At 39.1% G+C, this 24,561-nt stretch overlaps 1 protein-coding gene across 4 annotated transcripts in view; it reads right to left on the bottom strand.

Moving 5' to 3' along the window:
• fhl3a (four and a half LIM domains 3a) overlaps positions 1–24,561 on the bottom strand; it is a 53,649-nt gene that overhangs the window by 22,767 nt on the left and 6,321 nt on the right. For 2 of the 4 annotated variants that reach the window (XM_015349186.2, XM_015349185.2), the window contains exon 2: positions 15,348–15,486. The exons of the other annotated variants lie outside the window; for them this stretch is intronic. The gene's annotated coding sequence lies outside the window, so the exon portion shown is untranslated. The remainder of the gene's footprint in view (positions 1–15,347; positions 15,487–24,561) is intronic. 4 annotated transcript variants of the gene reach the window in all.

The following is a 24,561-nucleotide window of genomic DNA, read 5'->3' as shown; positions in this document are numbered from 1 at the left end:
AGCTTTCACATGCTGTAATTACGTATGACAAATCTGTGTATAGCAAACCTAAATTCTTTAGTACTTAATCTTAACCAGGATTACATTTAAATGCTAAGCAAACAGTCTGATTCTCAGAAAGCCTCTTCTGCCCTTTTTCCTTGGTCCAAGAGCAGGTTTGTTAACATGCAGTGAAAATCCTTTACTGTATGTTGAATGTCAATGTGCCTACTGGCTCTTCAGTGGGCTAAGATCTTTGTCTATTTTTGTATACAATGTGTTACATAAAGCAATCAAATAAAATAAAATATTACATTAATATTCTTCCAAAGGGGTAGTTATTAACTTTCACACATTGCAGTATGACATACTATTATTCATTGGAAAGAGCCATGCAATTCATAGCTATCCCAGTCGATAGCAGTGCCCTTAATCAGAATGAATGTGAATGAATGAAACTAAGCATTCAGGTGTTCTAGCAACTTTAACATAGAAGACACAACACTAAAAAAAAAAATCTCTCTGCTTACATCATATTCAGATCCACAAACACAGAGACTAGTGTTACAGTTTGGTCTTGGTGATATGTTAATGTAGTTTTACGTAGTTTCTAAATGCTAAATGATGCATTTAGAGTTTTGCAGAGATGGGGACTAATGAGATTCACACATTACAACATGAAAGCAAGGCTAAGTGCAGAGAAACAAAAGGTTTTCACCATAAGCATTGTGGTTAATCATTCTATAGCATTGATCAAACTACCAAAACACCACCTTTAATAAACTATGACTCCTTAAAATCAAGTGAAGTCATCAAGTGAGAGGCGTTTAAAGTACTAGTACTTAAGTCATTCACTGTGGTCAATACAATTTTCTCCATAAGTGACATATTAATAGCATCCGTGATATGTTAATGCTCACTATAGTTGTTCAGTTATATTGCTATGATCATTATTTTTCCGGACATTCCTTGGTTAGGGAGAGTTTGAGCCTTTCTTTACCCAAATGGATTCCAGGGTATATCTGAATGAAATCTGCGATACACATTCTCCTCTAGCCTCTCCCCTCTGAAAGAATATTGCTGTATTTATTTAGACCTCACTCACAGCACTCTGTTTGTTTTACAGCCGTCACGGAGGGTTACACGTCTCTGTGGGACTATCAGAACAGGCTGGCTTCTTTCCAGATGTTTCCTTTTTATTTCTTAAGATCCCCCCTTTCTTAAAGACCTCCATGCTGCAAAATTCTTCAACTTTGAAGTGCACAAATTCAAGAGTCAAGCTGCGAAACTTCAAAGTTTGTTTTGTCCGTTTACCTTATACCTTTTAACAAGGTCATTCCCAACTGTCCACATTTTCACGACGTTTATACCAAACAGCCAAAGACCACATCTTACAACCTCCGTTCTTTTCTTCCACACACAACAGAGGCACCATTAAACACAACCAAAGAATTCAAAGTTCAGCAACGCAATCTTTTGCACTGTCCACACTAGTCACAGATCTGCTGGAACATTCTTTTTTTTCCCAGAAAACCATAGAAAAAGGAAATGACGGAGAATCTTCTGGGATATTATCATGTGCAAAACAGTACTAGCAATTGTTAAACACAGCAGATAGATTATGTTTCAAATCTATGATGGGAAACACTTGACAGCCAACCTCAAAGATCTAGAAAAAACAAAGACAGGCAGAAACAGATCTTAGTGAAGCACTCAAAGTAGACATACACTACGTCAGAACTTTCCTATTTATTTGCTCAGTGTGCCTGTCAATTCACTAAAGGACACCTTTGATTGCACAGAAGGATGTTAGGACATTCGTCTATAAATACAGTGTTATGACCAGTTACATCAAATCTAAAAAACAAATAAGTGAAAACACTGCCTCCTGTGAGAGATGACACTCAATGTCTCTAGAGTAACGTTAAAATGAGCGTTTAGAATCAATAAGAAAACTTTACTGCTTTTGATCTTGTGACAGTGCAGACATCACACTAACACAAACCAGGTGCTCTGCCCACCCTCATGGGGCAGGGTCTACTCCAGGCACACAATAAATGTACAGTTTAACGAGTGAAACATACACAGGGGCAGACTGTCAAGCCTATCATTCACATAAACACATAAACAAGCTTTACTATGAAAAGAGCCTTGCTTCAAATGGAGATGTACATCTGCCTTAACACTTTAATTCATATCTTCTACAGGAAAGACACAGAGCCTTTATAATTTGCTCTGTTTGGGTTTAAAGAGTGCAGGCATGGCAGGAAAGCCCTTGGGTCTGTTCTTAAACTGCAGCTCATCTTTCAGGCCCGAGCTCTTTAAACACATGCCACTGGAGCCTCAGCCCGAGAAAGGACATGATCTGTTACACATCGTGCTGTGTCAAGGCCCTGCTCTTTCAAGGAAATTCAAGAAAGATGACTCAGGAATGCTATTGCATCTCTTTTAACAATATGCCAGATTGTGCCACAATGTAGACCACGCAGTAAGAACGAAGAAATGGCCAGTCACATGGCCAAAAATGACCAGGCACCTCCTCTCTACAGCTATGAAAAAGGTCAGTCCTGAAAAACAGGACTGACCTTTCAACACGCTGCAGACCATCGCCATCATTCTTCACAATTCAGGCTCGCATACAAACAAGATCAAAAAGTACAAATGCTTTGTGTACAAGAATTTGTTCTGGGGGTTTACAGGGCTGTACAATGTGTCTAGTTTTAATGAAAACCCTCCCTGGTCCTTCTTATACTGGATTAAAATGGATAGGATGGTTTTGTAGATACATTTCCCTTAAGGTCTGGAAAAACCTTTATATTGCCAGTACCTGGATTGTATTTCACTAGGCTCCAATCAAATATCTGACTGTGACAAAAGGAACATTTAGTTTTTAGTTTGTGCTGTTTATAAGGAATTCATCTCCCTAAAGAATACTAGAAGTGGCTACAGTGGTCAAGAGCAACTCAGTTTAAAAAAAAAAATCACTGTGACAGCTTGAATGGTAAACAATAGCATTTTCCAATCCTAAACACTTACTTAATCAACCAAAGGCCCTTACTACAATTGTCTCTTCACCACACAGTTTAAAAATACTGGTTATCAGTGGTGGCAGACATAATAACCAAGATGCTCAAAAGAGGTGGTGTGGCAAATCTGCAGTGTTGAACTGGCAATTATTTCTGGTTTAGTACTGTAGCTGTAATGACAGCACTCATGCTGTAACCTCTGATAGCACATGGAGCTGTGGCTAGGTGTCCTAGCAGTTTAAAGCAAAGCAAAAAAAAAAAACAGATAGCACGGCCTTTCAATTTTAAATACAGAAAACAATAATTACAGTCATCATCTCTCCCCACTGTGACCCCTCTTTTCTAATACATACACACATCAGCACTCTCCATAACCCTCCTGGTTTAACCAGTAATTTATCAGGAATTGTTGACTAACACTATTATTTAAAAAGGAGCGAGGTCTTGCCTACACTTTGTGACCATCAAACGTTACAATTTCACATCTGGTACACATTCCCAAAACTATGCAGTCAGCTTTGGCAGGCCAAAGGAGATTTGGAGAGGAGTCCGCATCCTAGGAAATGTGCAGAAGGAGCTTCGATTTGTTGTGCTGCAAGACTGGGCCTTGTCGGAGTTCAGAGTTTGTGCTTGCAGGAGGTCTCCTCTCCCCCTCAGGGATTTCCAGCCGCCGTTCGATTTCATTTGGAGTTTATTATTTGACCCAGAGCAAACAAACAGTAACCTAATCCCAAGAGCCAGCCAGCTTTAAGTTTTCCCACTGATGCCGCTTAGATTTATTACCAAAAATGGCAATTTACATTATTGTCCTGATTTCAGATAGTTTCTGGACAGCACGTATTATTTGTTTTATAAAAAAAACGTTTGACAATATAAAAAAAAACACTCCTTGCTTGCTATTGCCCTCTGGCTTTTTTTTTTTGGAGAGAGAGAGAGAGAGAAAGAACAGTAAATTCAATTTGGAAAATAATTCCAGAAAAGAACAAAGTACACAAGGTCAGTTATGGTGACGTTAGCAAACTTATCATCTGTCGCAACAAGGGCTACAAGAACAAATAATTAACTGGATCTTCTCAGTGTAAAAAAATGCAACCTGAAGCACTGTATTAAGTAGTCTAGATCTGTGTGAAATCACATCAGTTTATTCCATATTAAGCATTCACTGTAAACTCTATGAACACATGCTTTTTAATTTACCACTCTGAAGAACCAAGTTACCTTTGAAAACAAGGTCTGTTACTCTTTTTTTAAAAAACAAAAAAGCTTCAGTTAGACACAGAACATATGCAGCTGCTCTAGATCTGCCTTGCAGACCTAGTGGGTTTGGTCTTGAGCCAGATCTGGTCACAGCTCCAGGTCCTGTCCTGCTTGCCTAATAGTTAATTGTGAGCCCTGTTGACATGATCTAGTCAAGGTTTGGCTAGGCTTTTTAGAATGAAGCCACATTCCTAAAGACCAATGCCACTTGAGAGGATAGTCAGAGCTCAGAGGAGGGTGGGCGGAAGGTTTTTGTATAGATTTTCAGGTTGTTGCATGTGCGTCAGGAGTTCAGTTCAAGATGACATTGTCTTTGTCTGTATGCTCACTCCAGTATATGACACTAGCACCCTTTTTCCAGCTTGTGTTTCATCATATCGCTCCCTTGTCCCCCATAGGAGGGAGGTGGGCTCCCAATAGTCTTGTCCACTTGGCAGCCTGGCCCTTAGATAAAATAGTATCTCAAACTGCTCACCCAGCTTTGTGAATGCATGAGTGAAAGTAAGAAAAGTTAGAAATTACAATTGAGAGGAGCCCATGAAGCCCATCTAGTTTGTTGTGTTGCTGGTTGCTAACACATATATATATCTACCCATTTATTGAAGGATGTCAGGGGATTCCACAAAATGGCTGAGCAGCTCGTTGTAGACGTCCACAGGCCCAGGCCTCTGGGTGGAAAAAAAGCTTCTTATTCTTATTCTCTATTTTAAAAGCATTTCTCCACAGTTTCCACAAGTGTCCTCTGGTTCGTGATTCTGAAGAAATCCAATGGGTTAATGTCATAGTCTCATAGTCTTCTCTATTCAAAACAAGTTGTAGTTATTTTAGCCCTTAAGCCCTGAAATGTATCTGGTTGCTCTTCTCTGGACTGATTCCAGAGCAGCAATATATTGTTTAGATGTATTCGAAATTATGTACTGTAAAGTTTTAACATATCAATTTATTTTTACTCAATTTTAAGTATATACTTTTAACTTTATATCCAGACTATCCTAGCCTTCTGTTTGCTTTTTTATTTTTTCCCCACACTGTCTAGAAGATAAAAACAAAACAATCAATCAACTTCTTCATACGACATTTCTTCCAGGTTTATGGTATTGCATTTTCTATCTATAGTTTGTTTTTGCTACCTGCACGTAACACTGCATTTCTTAACATGAAATGACATTTATCAGATGTTTAGATAGATAGATAATACTTCATTAATCCCGTAGGGAAATTGATGTGTTACAGCAGTCCAGCCCAAGACAAGCAAAACAGACATCAGAATAGTTATAAAACAAAAGACAAACAAGATAAATATAAATAAATACATAGGTGTGTGCGCAAAATGTGCTGATCATAGTCACTGTAAAAACAATAAAATATGTGCAAAATGTGCATAGGTTTATACAGACTGATTGTCCAAAAAGTACAATGGAGTAAACATGCTGTCCATAGAGGAGCAACTGAAGGGCTAAAAGTCAGCGTTATACACCCTGACAGCCGCCGGGAGGAAAGACCTGCGGAAACGTTCCCTAGAACACCGTAGCTGGAGCAGTCTATTGCTAAATGTGCTCCGCTGCCCAGTAACAGTCCCATGAAGCGGATGAGAGGTGTTGTTCATGATGGCTGTGAACTTGGTCAGCATTCTCCTCTCAGCCACCACCTCCATGGGGTCAAGGCTCATCCCCAGCACAGTGCCAGCCTTCTTGATGAGTTTATTGAGCCTATTTGCATATTTTGTCATGATGCTGCTGCCCCAGCACACCACAGCATAGAAGATGGCCGCTGCCACCACTGATTCATAAAAAATGTGTAGCAGTGTTCCACACACACCAAGGACCTGAGTCTCCTAAGAACATAGAGTTGGCTCCGACCCTTCTTGTACAGGGCATCAGTGTTACCAGACCACTCCAGCTTATCATCCAGGTGTACCCCTAAGTACTTGTAGGAATGTACGCCCTCTATGTCCTCACCCTGAATGGAAACAGGGTTCAGCGGAGACTTATTCCTTCGAAAGTCAAAGAATTTCTTTGGTCTTGCTGGTGTTAAGGTGGAGATGGTTAAGATGACACCACTCCACAAAATTGGTAATCAAGCTCCTATATTCCTCCTCCCTCCCCTCTCTAATACACCCCACAATTGCAGAGTCATCTGAAAACTTCTACAGATGACATGTCTCAGAGTTGTACCTGAAAGCTGAGATCTAAATATTGTTTCATTTATTTTCTTCTACAGTGTTTTGCTAAGTCTTCTGTATTTGGTATCTTTTGCATTTGACTAGATGAATCTAGAAAATTAATATAGTTTAGGGTATTTGTGGTCCCAACAGAGATCCCTGTGGTACTCCACTTTAAACTACTCCTGTGTATCCCTACATTCTGTCCATTAAGCAGTTCTCAACCAGAAATTATGCACTATCATGTGAATCGCCAGCAATTTGAAAATTGTTCTGCGAGGAGAAACTTTAAGAGCCTTATGAAAATCGAAACATTTACCTTGCCCTATGCTGTTTGTATTATGAGAACGGGGGAAATGTTTCTCCAGGGCAGCTCTTGGCCATCTTCTTCAAAAGCAGTGCAGTGCAGACAGAACCTCTGAGAAAATCACTCATTTAGTCCAGTGTATTCCCAAGGGATTAGAAATTATTCCACATGAAAAGCATTCTGTTTATACCAGTGTCATGTGTCTCAACATGAACACTGAGTAGAACATTTTTGTTGGAAGACAGCTTTTTGATTATGTCAGAAAAGGGGTTTTCGTGTTTGTACGTGCTTGCTTGTGACACACTGTTGCCTTTCTCCACTTACAAAAAAAAATGTACAACTCACAAAAGATGAAGTAAAATGAACATTTTGTATGGGTGAGTCAGGACATAAAGTGACAAACTGGGAATTCAAATCCCTATTATCTGCCAAATACACAATTAAGACAAACCATCCCGATGAATCATGTTAAGTGGAATAAAGAAATCAAAGGAGGTTGTATTAATAATAAACACACTTGTGCCCATTTCTAATGCTTCCGTATTTGAGAGTTTATACAACCTTTAATCCCCTAGAGTGAAGGCACAGCTATACAGACAGAAACGGTCCAGACCAAAGTGCTTCAGATCAAAGAACATTCTCTGTCCTTTGTCTCCATCAGCCTCCTCAGAATGAACACTTCTCTGCTCATTGCAAACGGCATCAGGGTCAGTGTCAGCAGGACAGGTGAAGTGTGTATCTAGCATTTTGAGTAAAATATTGAAAAGAGAAAAGGGATTAAATGTCTCATCTCTAATTCAATGGCCAACCATAAAGGGTGGGGTATCCCTCAGAATCCCAGTGCCTTTTATAACATTTTCCCACTACCACTTGAGACCCTAGGAGCTCCTGCCCAGATCAGAGATGGGCAATTCCACTCTTAAGGTTTAGAGGTGCATCTGCTTCCCATTCCACCTCTGATATTAGTACTTAATTGAGCTGATTATATGGATAAAAAGTCAAATAACCTATTTGTTAGCTTTTAATAAGTTTCAAACTGAAAAAGACTTGTTAAACTGGCAGGAATGCAGCTCTTGAGAAATGAGATTGCCCTCCCTTGGCCTAGATTTTGCCAAGGAGGTTACTGGATAAACCATTTGGAAACCTTAAACCAGGGGTCATGAATAGGCCACCTGTGGGCCCCTAGCAGGCCAAAAGTCATCGTGTGGAAGCCCAAAGCAGCTGGCAAAATCACATGTTTCAGGGGTTCATATCGCTCTCTGGTCAAGTTAAGAGGCAGTGTTGTATGTTGCTTCTGCACTAACATTAGTGTTGATAGGCTGAGGGAAAAGGAGATTTTAGATTATTCTGTGTTATTTCTACCAAAAAAGAGTTTGTAAAGGGACTGTAGAAAGTGGCCTGCACTGGCAAAATTTCAAGTGTGCAGGACCACTGCCCTAAACCACATCTCTTTTATTTCTCTAACTTACAGTTGAAGAGGGCAAGTAAAATCTGGCACCAGAACTCCATTTTTGACAATGGATTGTACTCATAGCACATACTGAGATCATTATCCTTTTGTCGTTCATTACTACATTATGTTTGTATTGTAGGGCTGTCAGGCTGGAAAATTCTGACACTCCTATATAATTTAGTATACAAATATTTTGGAGATGCAGAGATATTCCCTAAAAGACCATGCATTGTACCTCAATCTTTAACATTCCTGATGTTAACAAATGGGAGTCATTGAGATTTAAAGAATATTCTAATTTTATTTAAAAAAATAACTTACAGTAACAGAAAAAAAAAACACCTTTCCTATTTGTGAGCCACAAATTTCAAGATGTTCTTTTGCTTTAGTTTCAAAATAAATAAACCAACATATATACATATTTTATATATTATGTAGTCCAGGTGGGTAGCTGCGACTGCAAAGGAACAAGTAATAGTTTTACTCCATACTGAAAAGAGAAGAAAAAAAACAAACCTACTTGCTACTTTTATATATTATAAATGCTAAGATAGCATAATTAAAAGGGAATAACAATTACGATCGATGTAAACATAATGAAAATACATTATTGATGCAAATGTGTTCCCTGCACATTGAAAGGGTTAAAGGAAATTTTCCAGGAAATTTTGCCAATGAGGAGAGCTAAATTAAAAAGAAATGACAGTTTATGTCTGTTTAAACATATACGCGGCGTGATGACATCATCGCAATGAACAGCAAATGCTATCATGTTCCACATTACAGTTTGCAGACTAGCCATGTAATTGTAGCTTGCTATATAAAACCCCCCATAAAGTTCTCTGGGTTGAATTTCAGTAAAATCTTTAGTCAGCTGCCTTTGCACATTTTATTCAATCCGCTCCTCTTTATATTCAAACACTACTTACCATCATATATACTGTGAAACAATACATGCCCCAAAATCAAGGAAAATTAGACTTTGTGGAAAGACAATTATCTAGCAAAATTTTGGTCTCCTGATATTTTTACTTTGGTTCAGTCTAAGCTGATATGGTGGTGTCCCAAGAGCCAGACGCAACATTTTCCAACAGACACGCTGAGTCATGGGCAACTATTGTTTTGTCTGTCCCATTAAAGTCCTTAAGGGTTATTTTTAAACAGGCTGGTATTTGTAGTATTAAGGCAAAAGGTGTTAGATTTGTATTGTGTTCAGTTTAAAAGTGCTTAATTTAGGACAGCAGACCTTAGAGCCCACTGCAATCAAGCCTCGCTGTATGCATCAAAGGAGGTCTTTTAAACCTTGTTTTCAATCTCAAAAGACAGAGTTTAGGATTCAAGATCAGCTAAGAGAAATTTAAGATACTACATTAGAAGGTGGCCTGAGGTTTGAAGCATATGCTAGTCATAAACATGATTAAAAAATGCCCAGGATCCCCGAGACCTCCAGTACACATGTACAATGTGCAGGGCTTCACTGAACCCATGCCAGTTAACTCGATGTCTGCAGCACCTGAACATACTGCCGCTGGAACTCTTAAACTGCACTGCATGTACTTTCCAAACTGTACATGATGGCAACATTTGACTATCAGTTTAACGGAAAATGTCCTGCCTGATAAGTTAGTTGACTCTCGTCTGGATAGCCAATGATAGTGTTTTTAATAAAAATATGACACAGCTTCTGTTAAAAGACAAACTGATAAATGAATCAGGTGAGCTTTTCACCTCCCAGTCAAGTTGGAACAAGGTTATCTCTCTCTCTCCTTTTGTAAAGAAAAGGAGACTGTTAAAAATCCACAAAAAGAAACCAAGATACAGACAGACTGCATGAAGAAAGGCAATAAATTTGCAGACAACAGTGAGGGAAACTTTGAAGTCACAGCCTGGGGTATAAGGGGTATAGTATGAGCCTGGACAAATACGTTTGAGGGGGGAGAAAGGATAAAATTTCTCATCCCAACCACAATGGTCACTGTTAATAAAGAGAAAAGTATTCATGATCAGAATTTGCTGGCTGTCTCTCTGCTGTACAGAGTTCTCCGATTTCTATAGGAGAAATGTTGTTGCTGGTGCAAATAATGCATATTTCTCTTTTTTCAACAGCAAATATAACAAATTAACAAATATATAATGCTCACACCATTGCACACATTATTAAGTACCTTTAGGACCAAACTCATTACAAACCCAAATATCTTCCACAAATTAGTACAGTAAACCCAAACAGTCATTTACTTTTGGGTAGGCCATAGATAACTCACCATATAGTTGTGATGATAAAAGTAAGATAAAACTGATATTTGGTTGAGATTTAGATAAGAAAGTTGACACTATCAAAGTTCAGGAGTTTTAAATTGTTTAAAATCAGAATTTAACTGACAGCTGCACTCCCTTCTGCATCAATCACATTTGTTTGCAGGCATGGGTCAAGGTCCACGATAATACTTTCCAGTATGCAGACCTTCATCTATTGTTAAGGCACTTATAGAGTAATTCGGATTAATACTACAGAGCTACTGATCTGCACAACATGCATTGTCAAACCACTATTAGAATATAAGACGACTTTCACTTGGCTGACATGAATATTGCAGCAGTTAACAAGGTGTGATAATCCACTGCAGTGCTTCTCAGATTGTGATCTTGGGCCCACAAGAGCGCTATGAAAAGATCTCAGGTGTGTGTTGTAATCAGAAGAGATTACGTCTTTCCAACTCTGAACCAAAAATGAAACGGGTATATTCACTGCAAACTTGACATCTCATATTGAATGTGCAGTCGGAAATGTGAAGTCAAACATTTCTCATTAGCATTAGGGTCTATATTTCAATGCAAAATCGTATTTCTTGCAAAACTAGCACTGGCTGTTTTTAGACCTGGAGGGAATGTATATGAAAACACTGAAGTCAAATATTCAGAAATCATTGTGCATACTGTAAGTTGGAGACATTAAAAATGTGCTGTGATCTGAAACACGTGGGAAGCACTGATTTAATATGACATCATTAGATGACAATTTTATTGTTGACTTTAAAAGTGTTTTGTGGAGGAATCCAAGAAACCAAAACAAACTTTGCTTTCCAGAAACCTTGAACTGTCCCATCCGTTTACCATTAATTACTTAACTGTTTTAGAAACCCACTGCAAATTCCCCAAATTTAAAAAATAAGCCGATGCTTTTTCTCGCACAATCCCCGTCTCTACCGGGAAACCACTCTGTCTCTTTCTGTCCTTGGCAGAGGACACTTTTAAATTATGTAAAGAGGCAAATAAAGAGAGACCGCCAAATGGGAAACGACTGGAATGAGTAACTGTTTCAACTCGTTTCCAGTGGCTTTTAATTTCTTTTCCTTGACAACCCGTAAACAGCAGTGCACCACAGTTTTCATTCTGTGGCCCCAGATCCTGTGGAGTCGACAACAATAACACAGAACCGGAACCCAGAGCAGCTTCAGGCCGAGTCGTGACCGAAAACTAGACGCACCTGAGCTGGGGCTTCGCCACAGCTGGCCTGATTAAAGTCACGTGTGACTCATTAAGACGCCTGTAAAACCTGAGCGGACTCCAACTGATCCTCCATAAGTGGCACACGTTAGTGTGGAGTCAGAAAAAGAAAAAAGCTTCAAAGTGCAAAGTGTCACATTATCACAAGTGTTAAAGATTTTGCTGCTTTATCTGACAAGAACTCGATTTTCCTCTTTAATTAAATAGTTACAGTAACGACTTTCTTTTACTTCATCAGCGAGCAGGCAGTGACTGAACAGGCTCTCATTTCCTGCTGGATTAGGCCTAGAGGCAGGGGTCGGTGATGAGGGGGCAGTCTAATTAACTCGTGCTGCGCATGTTCCGGTCCCTTACAACACAGGATATCTCGACATTGACCTCGACTTCATTTCCCTCATGACTGTCTCCTTCCCCCCACCAGGAGAAGAGGGGGATCTCTGGCTTCCTTTGCCCTGCCAAGTGGCATTTCATCCAGAAAAGGGAATTCAAGGATTTAAAGCAGAGAGGATTGAGGCTGTTCCTGTACAAAAGGAAGACGTGTGCACGAGAGAGGGCCTTTGAAGCAACAGAAGCTCTGCTGAGATAATGGCAGAAACAGCAGGAACTGTAAAAGCCTCCAAAATGCATAAATCCTTAAACAGATGGTAACCATGGTAAGACACCCCTTCCTGCTGGGAGGTAGGGCTTCTTGTATTTGGACCCATTCTGCTGAAGGGAATATGACAGCAAGAGAAAAACAAAAGGTCTAAAACTTCCTTTGATCAGCTCAACAGTTTAATCAACTTCCTCTCCATTGTTCTGCGCTCATTATATTGAGATAATATCACTGCACATCTGTCACTCCTATAGTGGTTAACTGCACATGCACAAGATGCATGGTACTTCAGATCAGTGGCATTTGCACTTAATTACTGAAATTAATATTTTTGTTTGGCTGAATAAGGAAGCAGCTAACTATCTAGAGCACAGATGGATGACTCCAGGCCTCAAGGGCCAGATCTTACTCAACAGAACCAGTTTGAAGAAGTAGTCCAATCACCTTTTTACGGACAATTATCAACAGATAATTAGAAACTATTTGATCTTGTGTAGCACTCAAAGACTGGCGTTTCTCCACCGCAGGTCTAAAGAACAACAATGTCTGGGGGGGTTTTCTTCCCTGTATAAAATAAAACATCCTGTTCTGTTTATACAACATCTGGCTCAGGGCTGTCTTTTGCCTTATTGACAAACTGCTTCAAGATTTCTATGAATAATGGCAGAAATGTGAAGTATCACAAGACCTAAACATATTTAATTACTTCTTGACTTCCATGATCACCCAAGTCACAGCAGGTTTGATAGTTCAGCCCATCTAATCATTTTGGTAGGTAGTAGCTAATGGATCCAAGGATCTCGTCCAGACATTTCTTGAAAGAAGCCAGGATATTGGCTTCAATAACATGTGTGCATAGCTTGTTAGTCCCACAACCCTTTGCATAAAGAAATCTCCTGTTCTCAGATCACTGTCTTTAGCCTAGAAAGCCCCAATCCAGTAAGTTTTATAGATCAGCTGTAATCACCTTAGCCTGCAAACACTTGAAAGCTATCGACCAGTTATGCAAGTAATTTGCTCAGTTACATAAAATAGACGAGTTCTAACAATTCTTTTGTGTTCATGTGATGCAATTACAGATCACAGCTGAAGAAAATTCAGACCTTCTATATGATCCCTAAAGTTCATAATTTAACAAAGCTCAATTTTCATTGCTCATATTGAAATTGTCTTTAGAAACTGATGGTTAACTGATGGTTACCTATAAAACCAGAAGAAGGGCTGAAGACCTCTGATCCAATTTACCAGCAATTCCCTTTTTTCAACCTTGTTCCTCTCTGCAGGGAGTTCTTCAGTTCCTGTCAGTCTCCCAGACTGATAAACGAGTTAGCGTGTTTGATTTGAAACCCTCCAGTAGGCTACCAGGAAAGCCTGTCAGTGTTTGCTTTCTTGAATAACTGTGGTCAGGCTGCCTACACATGCAAAATCAAACACAAACAAAAGCAACAAGAGGAACATAAAATTCAAACAGAAAAGCACAAAGAGCAGACTTTATATATACAAATATATATAAAAGGTTGCAAGCCCACAAAGCTGAACTCATTCTGTTCAACATAACCAAAAGCAGCTCATTAAGTTTACATGAAAAACCACTCCTGGAATCAGCTGACTGGGGACACCTTTTTAAAACAATTCATTGCACCAGGAAGCAAATGTCAGGCATGAAGTCAGAATACAAAACTTCAAAGACACCAATAAATCAAGTGTCAGGCTGTGCTCTTCGGTCTTCAATTCACAGAGACGCTGAACAGCACACCAGCCACTAAAGACAGGCCCATTACCTGAGAGAGAAACCCTGACTCAGAAACACTCTGTACTCAAAAGAAAAACTAGAATCCGAGTCACAGCGAGCTGACTATGTAACATTACTGGAGACAGAAATGAGTTCTCCATGTCCCCGCAGTGGTACAAGATTGTATTAGTACATCACAAAATGGAGAATCCACACACCCTGTATAATTTACATTTACACTCTTTATTGCTATGAAACCTTTTTGGACATTGGTCAACATTAATTATATTCAGATGAAATAGATCACAAGCAGTATTTGGTAGAAGATTTAAATTTGATACAAATGAATTAAAATGCAGGTTTCAGAAAATAAAGTAAGCATTTTAAACAAATAGTACAGTCTCTCGGCCCAGCAACACCATTAGAGATTACTTAAACGTGTAATTTTAACATTACACCACTTAATTTGAAACAGGTGATACTAACACACCAAGACATTCAGAATTCATCAGGAGTGCCTAGGTAACAGTGGATAGCAGACTGAATTATGCAGTTTTCCATTCAAACAAGTCTTTATCTATCTGGCTCCAGTGACAGGAAGCTGTGAATCATTCTCAAAGCTCCTTTCCAACAGGTGTTGTGGGTACTGACCCCGAACAAGCAGACAAACTGTTTAACCTCTTATGAGACATTAGTGCCATACCTCAAGAGCTGTTTTTAATAGGAAATGTGTTCTACAGTGCAACATAAAGATCTGTTCTAACAGGATTTCTTTTTAAATATAAACATTGTTGGGTTGCTCTACTCTGTAATATTATACGTTGTCCTTTGACAACATTGTTTCTTCATGCTCTAATTAAAAAAAATACCTTTTTTATATACTGTACCTAGAATATTTTCCCTTCAAAATAAAATGACTACTATCCATATTACGATCATTTGCAGAGGAATATTCCAGTTAATCATATCCCATCTTCCTCTGAAGGACCTCAAGGACATGGTTGTGAAATGGGTGTTTTTCAGCACTCTGAGGTAAAGTCCCTGACAATGTATGAAATCTACAATCGGTGGGAAGTCCATTTTATTTTCCAAACTGGAAAATTACATTGCGCGAGTCAACTCCTTGAAATACCTCTCATGGCTCTTTAATACCAGCTCAAACCATCATAATAAAGGCTTGGCTGTTGGGTTTTTAACCCAGTCTGAGGATCCATGTGACTTGTGCTGGCAGTGAAATTCCCCAGGTTTGTTCAGAGCTGGTGTGCAAGAGAGAGAAGACTTCACACAGGTCTCCAAAACCATAAAAGATCATTAAAATGTTTCCACTTACTGTTTAAAGAAGGGATTCTTAAGAAGTGAAGTAATACCCCTTGTGTCACTGAGGCTGTTCAGTGGTTTGCCAACTTCTTTTAGGATTTGGCGTTTGAAGTATGAAGTGTTGTCCTTCTTTTAGAAGTACCGTTTACTTACTGTTAAATAGAAAGGGTATAAAACAAGTTTGTGTAAATAAATCAGATTAGATCAGCTCATGTAGCAGGGAATGGATCAACACTGTTTCAGATCAGCCCAAGATCTAGATCAATTGATTAGGGATAAAAGATCAACTCTGGATGTTTATAAAGAAACATAACTTTAAACGCCAGAAGTTCAGGAAAGCATCATTAACTGAGCTGAAATCTCCTGAAATCTCCTCATCTAATGTTGCGAAAGCATTTCAAAAGCATAACGTGTTTGGCATTTTTATCAAGAAAATTATCCACCCCCCAAAAATGGATGAGGTGTGAATTAGTCCACACTGCCAGGTTCCTAGCATTTAAGGGTTTAGGGTCTTAGCATCATGTGGTGTCTCAGGAGCTTCACATGCTTCTTCCAGACGCACAACATCTCTACACTTGTTTTAATTTTAGAAATGTGATGAAGGGTGGACTTGTAGCATACACAAAATGGCCACACTTGTTGTTAGCACTTTTCCCAAAGATGATTAATAGACATTTTCCACTGGCAATGATATGCCAAGTCACCACACAATACTGTTTTTACAGCACAGACAGAAGCTGCTATAGTTTTCTTTTTTTGTTTTCATCACGAAACAGAAATTCCAGGCCACCGCCGTCTCTCTGCTAGAGGCCAAAGCAGTAGCTTTAACGGGCTATTTAATACGGCTTCGATGTTGTTAAATTCATCAGAACCTGCTGTGTTCGGTCTTAAGTATTTTCTAGTACCAAACCAACCCATCAAAGATCTTTTGTATTTCTGTTGTGTTACAACCTGTGTCATCACCATTGACTCATATTCACCAAAACATTAAAAAATAATAAAACATAAATCACTTACTAAGTTTTTCCCTTCTCATAGTGAGCTTCTAAATGTAACATTTCACAACAAAATGGGAAACTGGTTTTGCTTTAGAAATCTGTAAGTAATTTGCCGTGCCAAATGCAATAGTTGTGTATGTGCTGACCTTCAAATAATTAAGCCCTGTATATTTTCTCAGTTTTAAAGGCATTTTAAAAGAAATTCCAAATAACTGCCATAAAATGAACTAGAAAGAATTTGAACCATATTATTTTTGTTCCTGTTTTAAAATGTATTTCTTTGTATTGGATAAACGGAGGTTGTTATATATATCAAACAAAAGGCTGCTAGTTTGTGCAGATGAAACTACTTCCCGAAATGGTGATGTTTTGCAAGAACAATGGTTTGATTCTGTTTTCTCCCTGTGTAAAGGTCTGCTTTGTAGAAATAACTTCCTGCATAAATGTATAGATTCTAGTAAGAAGGTTGTGCCAACACTACAGACTCATTTGTCTGCTGTTCTGTTCTTATGACAGAAGCAATGTTTGCAGATGAGAGCGAGTCATTCAGCTCATCTCATTCAACTGGTAGTTTAGTAGCTGAGAAGCCCACTTTCATTATTCTTTTGTATGAAGAATTGTCTCCCATTATCATTTCTAAATGAGAATGAGGATGAAGATTTCATTCTGCTTACTTTTTTATTGCTTTTCCTTATTGTCTTAACAAGGACATTAAAGAATCCAAATAACCCACTACACATCATCCTTGTGGAAGGAGATAGGAGTAGTTAAACGACAATATATCTTAATATATAAAATCTTAAGAGGGTGTACTTTCTCTTTCACATTTTCACATCACTGTATGCATAGTATATGGTTACAACCAACTTCCAATTTAGTTAACTTTGCATTCATCAATGTTAAATTTCACTTGCCATAAGGCTGCACACATCATGATTGCCTATATCTTTTTTTAATTCCCTTGCCAGCATTTCTTTTTGACAATCCCCATATTTTCATATCATAAGTTTATTTAACTAGTTTATTAACTCTAAACTCTTATTTGATATAGATCACGAAGATCTATTGGCCCAAAACAGATCCCTGTGGCACACCACTGCTTACATCTACCCAATTAGGTGCTGTTCCCCTCAGATACACAGAAGAATAAGATTCCTGGTCATTAATCCAGTTCTAGTATCCATTTGTATACATTACTTTGATTCCCATGGCTATTTTCATGAGAATTAATTATACACAGCATTCTAATAGCATCCACACTGTACAAACACATTCTGCATATATTCTCTTTTTTAATCATTACAAACGGAGTTGTAGTTTCAAACTCAAATGCCAAGCAGGTCTCTAACCTGAATATGCCTTTGTCAATGTAGAAGGCATGTGTGCGGTTGTGAGGTCTTCTGACTTTTGATCTTTCTGAGGTCTCATTAAATTCATGGTTAAATGCAAAACAGAAACATTTATATCTTGGCTTGAAAGCGTACCTCAATCATGAATCACTATTTTTTAAATTAAATTTTAGTTTTCATTGAAAACTACCAGTTACCAGAAAGCTCAAGCAGTGATGAAAACTAGAATTCTCTGTTCCTCACATCTCCTATCTGTAAGAAACAGTAGCATATGAAGAGCTGCAAATATCCATCAATCCTTTTTATGACTGCTTCATCCAATTCAGGGTTGCAGGGGAGCTGGAACCTTTCCCAGCAAGTAACAGTAGCAAAGCGGGGACTTCCTGGAAAGGATGCCAGTCAATTGCAGGGCACATAAACACACACACACTCACACGAGGGCCAATTTCGCCAGAAGCCAATTAACCCGCCAGCATGTCTTTAGACTACGGGAGGAAACTGGCACATCCGAGGGAAAACCACACCAACTTCGGGAGAACATTCACAATCCATGCAGATAGCACCCCAGGAACTGAACCCAGGGCCGCGGTGCAGTGAGACAGCAGCGCTAACCACTGGGACACCACGCCGCCCGAGTTGCCAATATTTCCTGTGCAATTACAAACTGTAGCACATCTGCCGTCGCTCTCCGTTTGTCATGTTAGACTTCTCGGGACCCACGTGATTTTGGCGGCTGCCTAATCGGAGACAGTATCCGCAGGGGTGGGAAAGCATGGCAGCTGGGAGTCAATGTGGTTTTATTCTCTTCCCGTGAGAGCAGGGGCCAGTTATTCTTTCCGTCAAAGAAAGCTGCAAGCGCAGCAACCTCTTTCCAGGAACTCGAAAACGGCCTGCGAACTGACGAGCTGCTAAATGGCTGGAGAAGTTAGACAAACAGAGTGACAGATAGGAATGACTCGACTAATCCCTCCAACCCCCCAAACCCCCCCGCACCTTCAGGATTTTAGTCGCTGGTGAAATGGCAGCAAGTGCCAAACGAACAATATACTGGGAAAAAAAACCTCTTTACTAGGAATCAGGTGGTTTGACGGGAGAAAAGCGGAAAAAGGGAATGACTCAGGAGCAGCTCAGGTCGGCGCAACAGTGACGTGCCAAGAGGGTTTCACAGGAAATTTAAGGGCACAGAAATGTGGAAGCTCTGCAGATGTGTACCACTTTCATTCCATCTTCTTTCCAATTTCAGAAAGTACTTTGTTTTTCTCAAGATCATCCGTCTCGTTCAAGCCACTGCTGCCCGACTCCACCTGATCTACTTTGCTGGGAATCGGGAGCCTTTGCTTGCATTATAGCTTCTTCGGTTATGGAAAATAATGTTTGGAAAGCTGTTGTCAGCGCAGCCCCAGCCACCACCCCAAGTTTCTCCCCAAGTTTCCTGGATTCTCCCACTATGTGGAGGCATCTCGGCCGTAAATCTGCACCATCTTCAAACGGTGACCACCAGCCTTTTATAGGCAGGGAACAGATCAGTTTTCCCATTTAAGGAATGAGCAGCAGGGAAAAGCAAATGTCGATTGAGGTCCTTAGTGAGCACTGTCAAACTTGGCTTCACTTTATAGATAATAAGTCTGGTTTACAGCTACACAATGTAAAATGGCCCCTGTACTGCATCTTCATTTTGTTTTCCACATGAACGCAACACACATATTCTGTAATCTTTCAAGACATGATTTGTCTTGAAGTTTCTGTCCAGCTGCTTCTTCAAGAATTGTTTTACCACTCCACACGGTCCACTGTGGCCAGTTTTATTGTTCTGAAGTACTGTTCATTTGCATTTTCAAATTTGAGTGTTGCAAGATTTACTTCAATCTGAACACAACATTCTAAAACATCTTTTCACCTTCCAGTTCTCTTTTATGGCTTTTAAATTGGTGAAAGATGACATAGCTGGGTTTTTAAAATTCCAGTCCCATTGTTTCTCTCGTCAAAATATTACGAAGATTATCAGGTGCATGATGTTAACAATACAAATATGGTACTGTAAAAATGATCTCGAGACAATAAGATTCATTTTTGCACATTGCAGCACAAAAAAAGCAGAACACTTTGTTTAGTAAATTCACAATATCAGTTAAGAAATATAACTGAATATTTCAGAACATTTTGAAGTATTTTGTTTATATTTAAGCAGCTTTCCAGAGAAGTTAATTACTGTAGGTTCTAAAACAATTTGATGACATCTTTTATATAACACTCTTTAATTGCCATGTTTCAGCATTTTTAACGAGCCCAATGAAAAGAAAGGCATGCTTAATTGCTCACTACTTCCACCATGTAATGTCCAATTGATACAGTGTGTTTAGGTTAAAAAGAATGGCTGCTTGCATCTGAGTGGCCAATTGGTTTCCAAAGCCCCTCAGTCCAGGTTAACGAGCATGAGCTTCATTTTTCTCTAATTACTTGCAAGATCCGCTCTTCACACCGAGACCCATGCTCCATCTCCACCAATAGCAGCCATCTTTTTCTCTTCACCAGCAGCTTACTGATCCCACCGAAAACTCGCTACTATTTTAGGTATTTCTTACCGCTGCTAGAAATAAAGAACAGCGGGGAAGCAGTGCACTTAAAGATGAATGCTTTTTTTTGTAACAGGTGATCAGTTAACCAGTTTATTTTTTCTTTGCTCCCATCTTTGCTATGCTAAACTTTAATAAAACTGTATTTCCACCTCCCCTTCATCTTTCTGGAATGAAACCACTCGACAGCAGACATTCTCTGAAGAATATATATATGTTTTTTTTTAATTCCAGACCTAAATTTAAAAGTTTGACAATTAGCTTACTCTCGCCAGGTTTTCATCAGCACAGAGCGGGTCTTGATGTTTTTCTCTCTGTACAAAAATGCACTCAATGGCAAGAATCTGCACATGCAATCAACATGTGGAACGCTGTGAATGCATAGCAAGGTCCAAACCTCAGGTTCATTCAAGGCTAACAGTACAAAGAAAAAAGGCCTCTCTAAAAAATGACAAAAGGTGGCAGCTTTTCAGTTATTTTCAATGAAACAACTGCTCTATTTGACTATAAATTTGCATCAAATAGCAAATATATTTTCCCAGTTAATTTGACGTTTCAACAGAAAGAAGTTAGTAAGACTTTGCTTGAACAGTCAAGTTTATATAAAGCTCTATTTAATGAGCTCTATTTTAGATAGAGGTCAATACTGTCAATACTTGTGACCATACTCACATCATGTAATACTGCTTCTTCATTTATGCAGCTTAATTAGAGAGAACAGATTAGCTATAACAGAATGTAGCTAAGTGAATCTATAACATTTAATTGGAAGCTATTTTGAGACTGAAGGATCAGTCAGGAATCTTTAGAGTTCCACTCAGATAAGACTGTGAGCTGGCAACAACAGTAACCTGCCACCCCCTCCACACACACATTCCCAGAAATCAGTGCACTGTGGCATGACAAAGCCCACTAATGAACGAACTTGCACAACCGTTTGATGGATTTATAATCACATCGAAGTCTCACTCTTGCAGATGAGCAGATTTAACGGTGCTGTTGTGGAACTGGCTGTTATTCTTGGCTCAAAACTAGGAAAACAGTAACGACTTGCCCTTCAACTGTAGCAGTCAGGCGCTGGATAAATATTGGAAGATAAAGTGCTCAGTCAGACAAAACGGAGAGTGATTTAGCTAGGAGAGTGATTTAGCTAGCGATAGCCCCCCGAGCAGTAAAGTCACTGGAAACCACCACTCCCCTCTGGAAAAAAATCTTCCAAAATTAAAAGATCACATCTTGTAAGGTTACTGTTTGAAATACATTTTGTCCTGAGGGCTTCCATTACAATGGAGTTTTATTAAGAGAACACTGATGAAGCCAAAGAACTTAAAACAGCACATATCTTTGGTTTCAAGTTTATATTTTGTTTCTCTTACCATTACAGGGTATTTATTTGTAATATACAAATGGATTTTATTAAAAACTATCCTATACTGCTCCCGAGGCCATGGCTTAAATTAAGTTACATAGTTCCATGGATGGGATGATAGTCCAACAAAGGTGAACCCTCCAGCAATGCTGATTCACAGTTCTACAGCTGGGCTGACTCGTGCAAGGAGAGCAAAATGGATTGCTCAAGGATGAACAGCTGTGTGCACACTCTTAGACTTGAACACACAACTCTCTGACACTGGATACAGGGTCCTAAACAAATCCTATCCTGCCCTTATGATACCATGATGCATAGGGTCGGGGGCTTTCTACACAGGGAATAAGAACTGACGGGCTCGACCAACCAATTTCCAAAGTTCCACATTTAAACTAGTTTGCATGTGTTTTTGGTGTGTGACGACTGAAAGACAAGCAATCTTTGTTTCACATATTAGAATGGGAGAGGCGGCACAGCGGTCAGCATTTCTGGGGGCCTGGGTTCAATTCCAGACTCGGGGATGCTATCTGCATGCGATTCCTCCAGGTTCTCCAGTTTCCTCCCACTGTCCAAGGACATGCTGGTGGGTTAACTGTCTTTAGGGAAAATTGCTCCTGGTGTGAGTGTGAGCATGTCTGTGCCCGTGTGTGCCCCGAGATGGACTCCTCCAGGGTTAACCCTGTCTTGTGTCTGGTTTTGGTAGGAGTGGTTAGATAGTGGATGGGTGGGTAGTGTGGCAAAACTAAAAAAAATGAGAAGGAAGGTACATGGGGGAACAAAGGCCAAGAGGGAACTACAGGGGGAAACAAAACAAAGGACCAAGCAATTAAGAGCTAAATCATAAAGGTTCGCTGTACTAGAAACATTGGATGAGACAGACACTGCAAAACTAGCAGGGAAGTATGACGTTATTAGAATCATAGAAACATGGTTAACTGAAAATGTACCATGAGTGGAGACACTCTGTTCTGGACAGACAGGAAAGAAAGAACAGAGCGAGGCTGAGCACTGTGTATAAAAAAGTATTCAGGCTAGGGGAATCAGTATGGATTGTTTCAAGAGTCTATGTGGGTCAGACTAACAAAAGTCCAAAGGTATGGAGTAAGAAGCACATTATAAACCACCAAAAGAAAATGTTTAATAATTCAGCTCTGTATAATAAAATGAACTGTTATGCAAAATAAGAATTAGGTTTTAATGGGATACTTCATCTTTCACCACAAGCCTGGATAAGACGTACTGCAAAGCCAGCAGCAGAAACTGAAATGGTAGACATGCTCAAAGACACCTTTCTTATCCAGTTAGCACCTTCAAATGCTTACATATTGTGTCAGGTAAGCAAAGGTGAGAGAATGTCAAGGAAAATGTGATCATAATTTGGCATGCTTTGAGTCCAAATCAAAGTTTACAATTTTGAAGAGAAGCAGGAATGGACAGATATAAAATCTGTGGAAAACAGTGGCAAGGGTTTAGGCAGAATCTACCTGAAGCACAGACAAAAAATTGTAAACCCAAAAAGTTGAACAAACCAATGATGGCACATACAGTGAAAGAGAAAACAAAATGATGACAAACAATAGTGTACAGATACAGGATTTCAATAAAAGAAAAAGTACAGTGAATTTCAAGCACAAGTAAAGAAAATGATATTTTTACTTATATAAGAGAAATTGAAAATTGAAAGAACTATTGCAATGGGGCAATGGATGCTAAAATAAGTTATTTCTGTACTACAATAGCAAAAGAATTGCCTAGGATGAAGTAAAATCTATTTGGGATTAAAATGGGAAAAACGAAAGGGAAATGATTTTGTAATCAATGAGTATTTCACTCACTCAGCTGTTTACTTAGCATGTCTCAGACGGTGGAAGGACAGCATTAGTATTAAACAGTAATGGCACTGAACAGGCAGAAGTGTTTCAGACACAAGAAGAAATCAAGATTGATAAATCTCCAGGGCCTGATTCTACTACATTAGCTGTTCAATCAGTTCATTAATAATCAATCCACCCTTTATCTCTTTTGGGGGAAAAGCACCTGTTAAGTGACTCACATTATTGACAGGAAGTAAATATATGTCCAATCACGATTACTTAATTACAACTATGTTTTATCAAAGCCTCTTTAGCAACTGGTGGGGTATAATGCATTTCATGTTACCATACAGTTGAAACTGCTATAGCCATGCATTTAATCATGTGAATAAATGTGTTTAATCCCTCAACCTTTTCCACCTTGTATTTAACCATTTGTGATATGCTGTTTAGATCAATATAGCTTTCATGAACCGTTTCTATTTTGGGATGAATAAAAGTATCATGAGTTGTTAGGTCATTGGCCAGCAGTAAACACAACTGGGATAGAAACTGATGAACAGCAACATATAATTTACAGAACAAAGAAAACTTCATTTGACATACACATTATATAAACCTACACACACATGCCTGTATGACGTAGGCGTTACTAACACCTCAGACACATAAAAATAGCTAGCCAGGGTGGAACAAACAGAACAGCCCCATACCTTTGAATAGCAATGCTTCAACACATGGGCCAATGACTTTTACAAACCGTGTTGATGTATGCATGATGTAAGAGTGTACATGTATGCTTTTAATTGGACTCAAAGAAGCACCAGGACTGCAAATCAGGTTAATATTACAAAAATCCCCAAGCTCAGAACAGGAAAAGGGGGAATACATCTGTTGTTACCCTTTTCAGGATAACAATGCTGTCTCTGATCTAATAATACCATCAAACAAAGCTGAAATTACAACCAGCAGAAAGTTACAAGACATTTATCATCTGTTTCTCTTGCCCTTTGGAGTGGAAGGAGTGGATTGGATTTCGGCAGAGTTTATTCAAAGTTTCATGCTCTCGACCTTATCCCAGATTCAGCACTCTAGACCCTTGTGAAGCTCAGTGAAACAAACAA

Source organism: Lepisosteus oculatus, chromosome 11, assembly GCF_040954835.1.
Source record: "Lepisosteus oculatus isolate fLepOcu1 chromosome 11, fLepOcu1.hap2, whole genome shotgun sequence".
NCBI lineage: Eukaryota > Metazoa > Chordata > Actinopteri > Semionotiformes > Lepisosteidae > Lepisosteus > Lepisosteus oculatus.
Note: the sequence above shows the minus strand (reverse complement) of the source record. Positions and strands in the feature narration are given on the sequence as shown.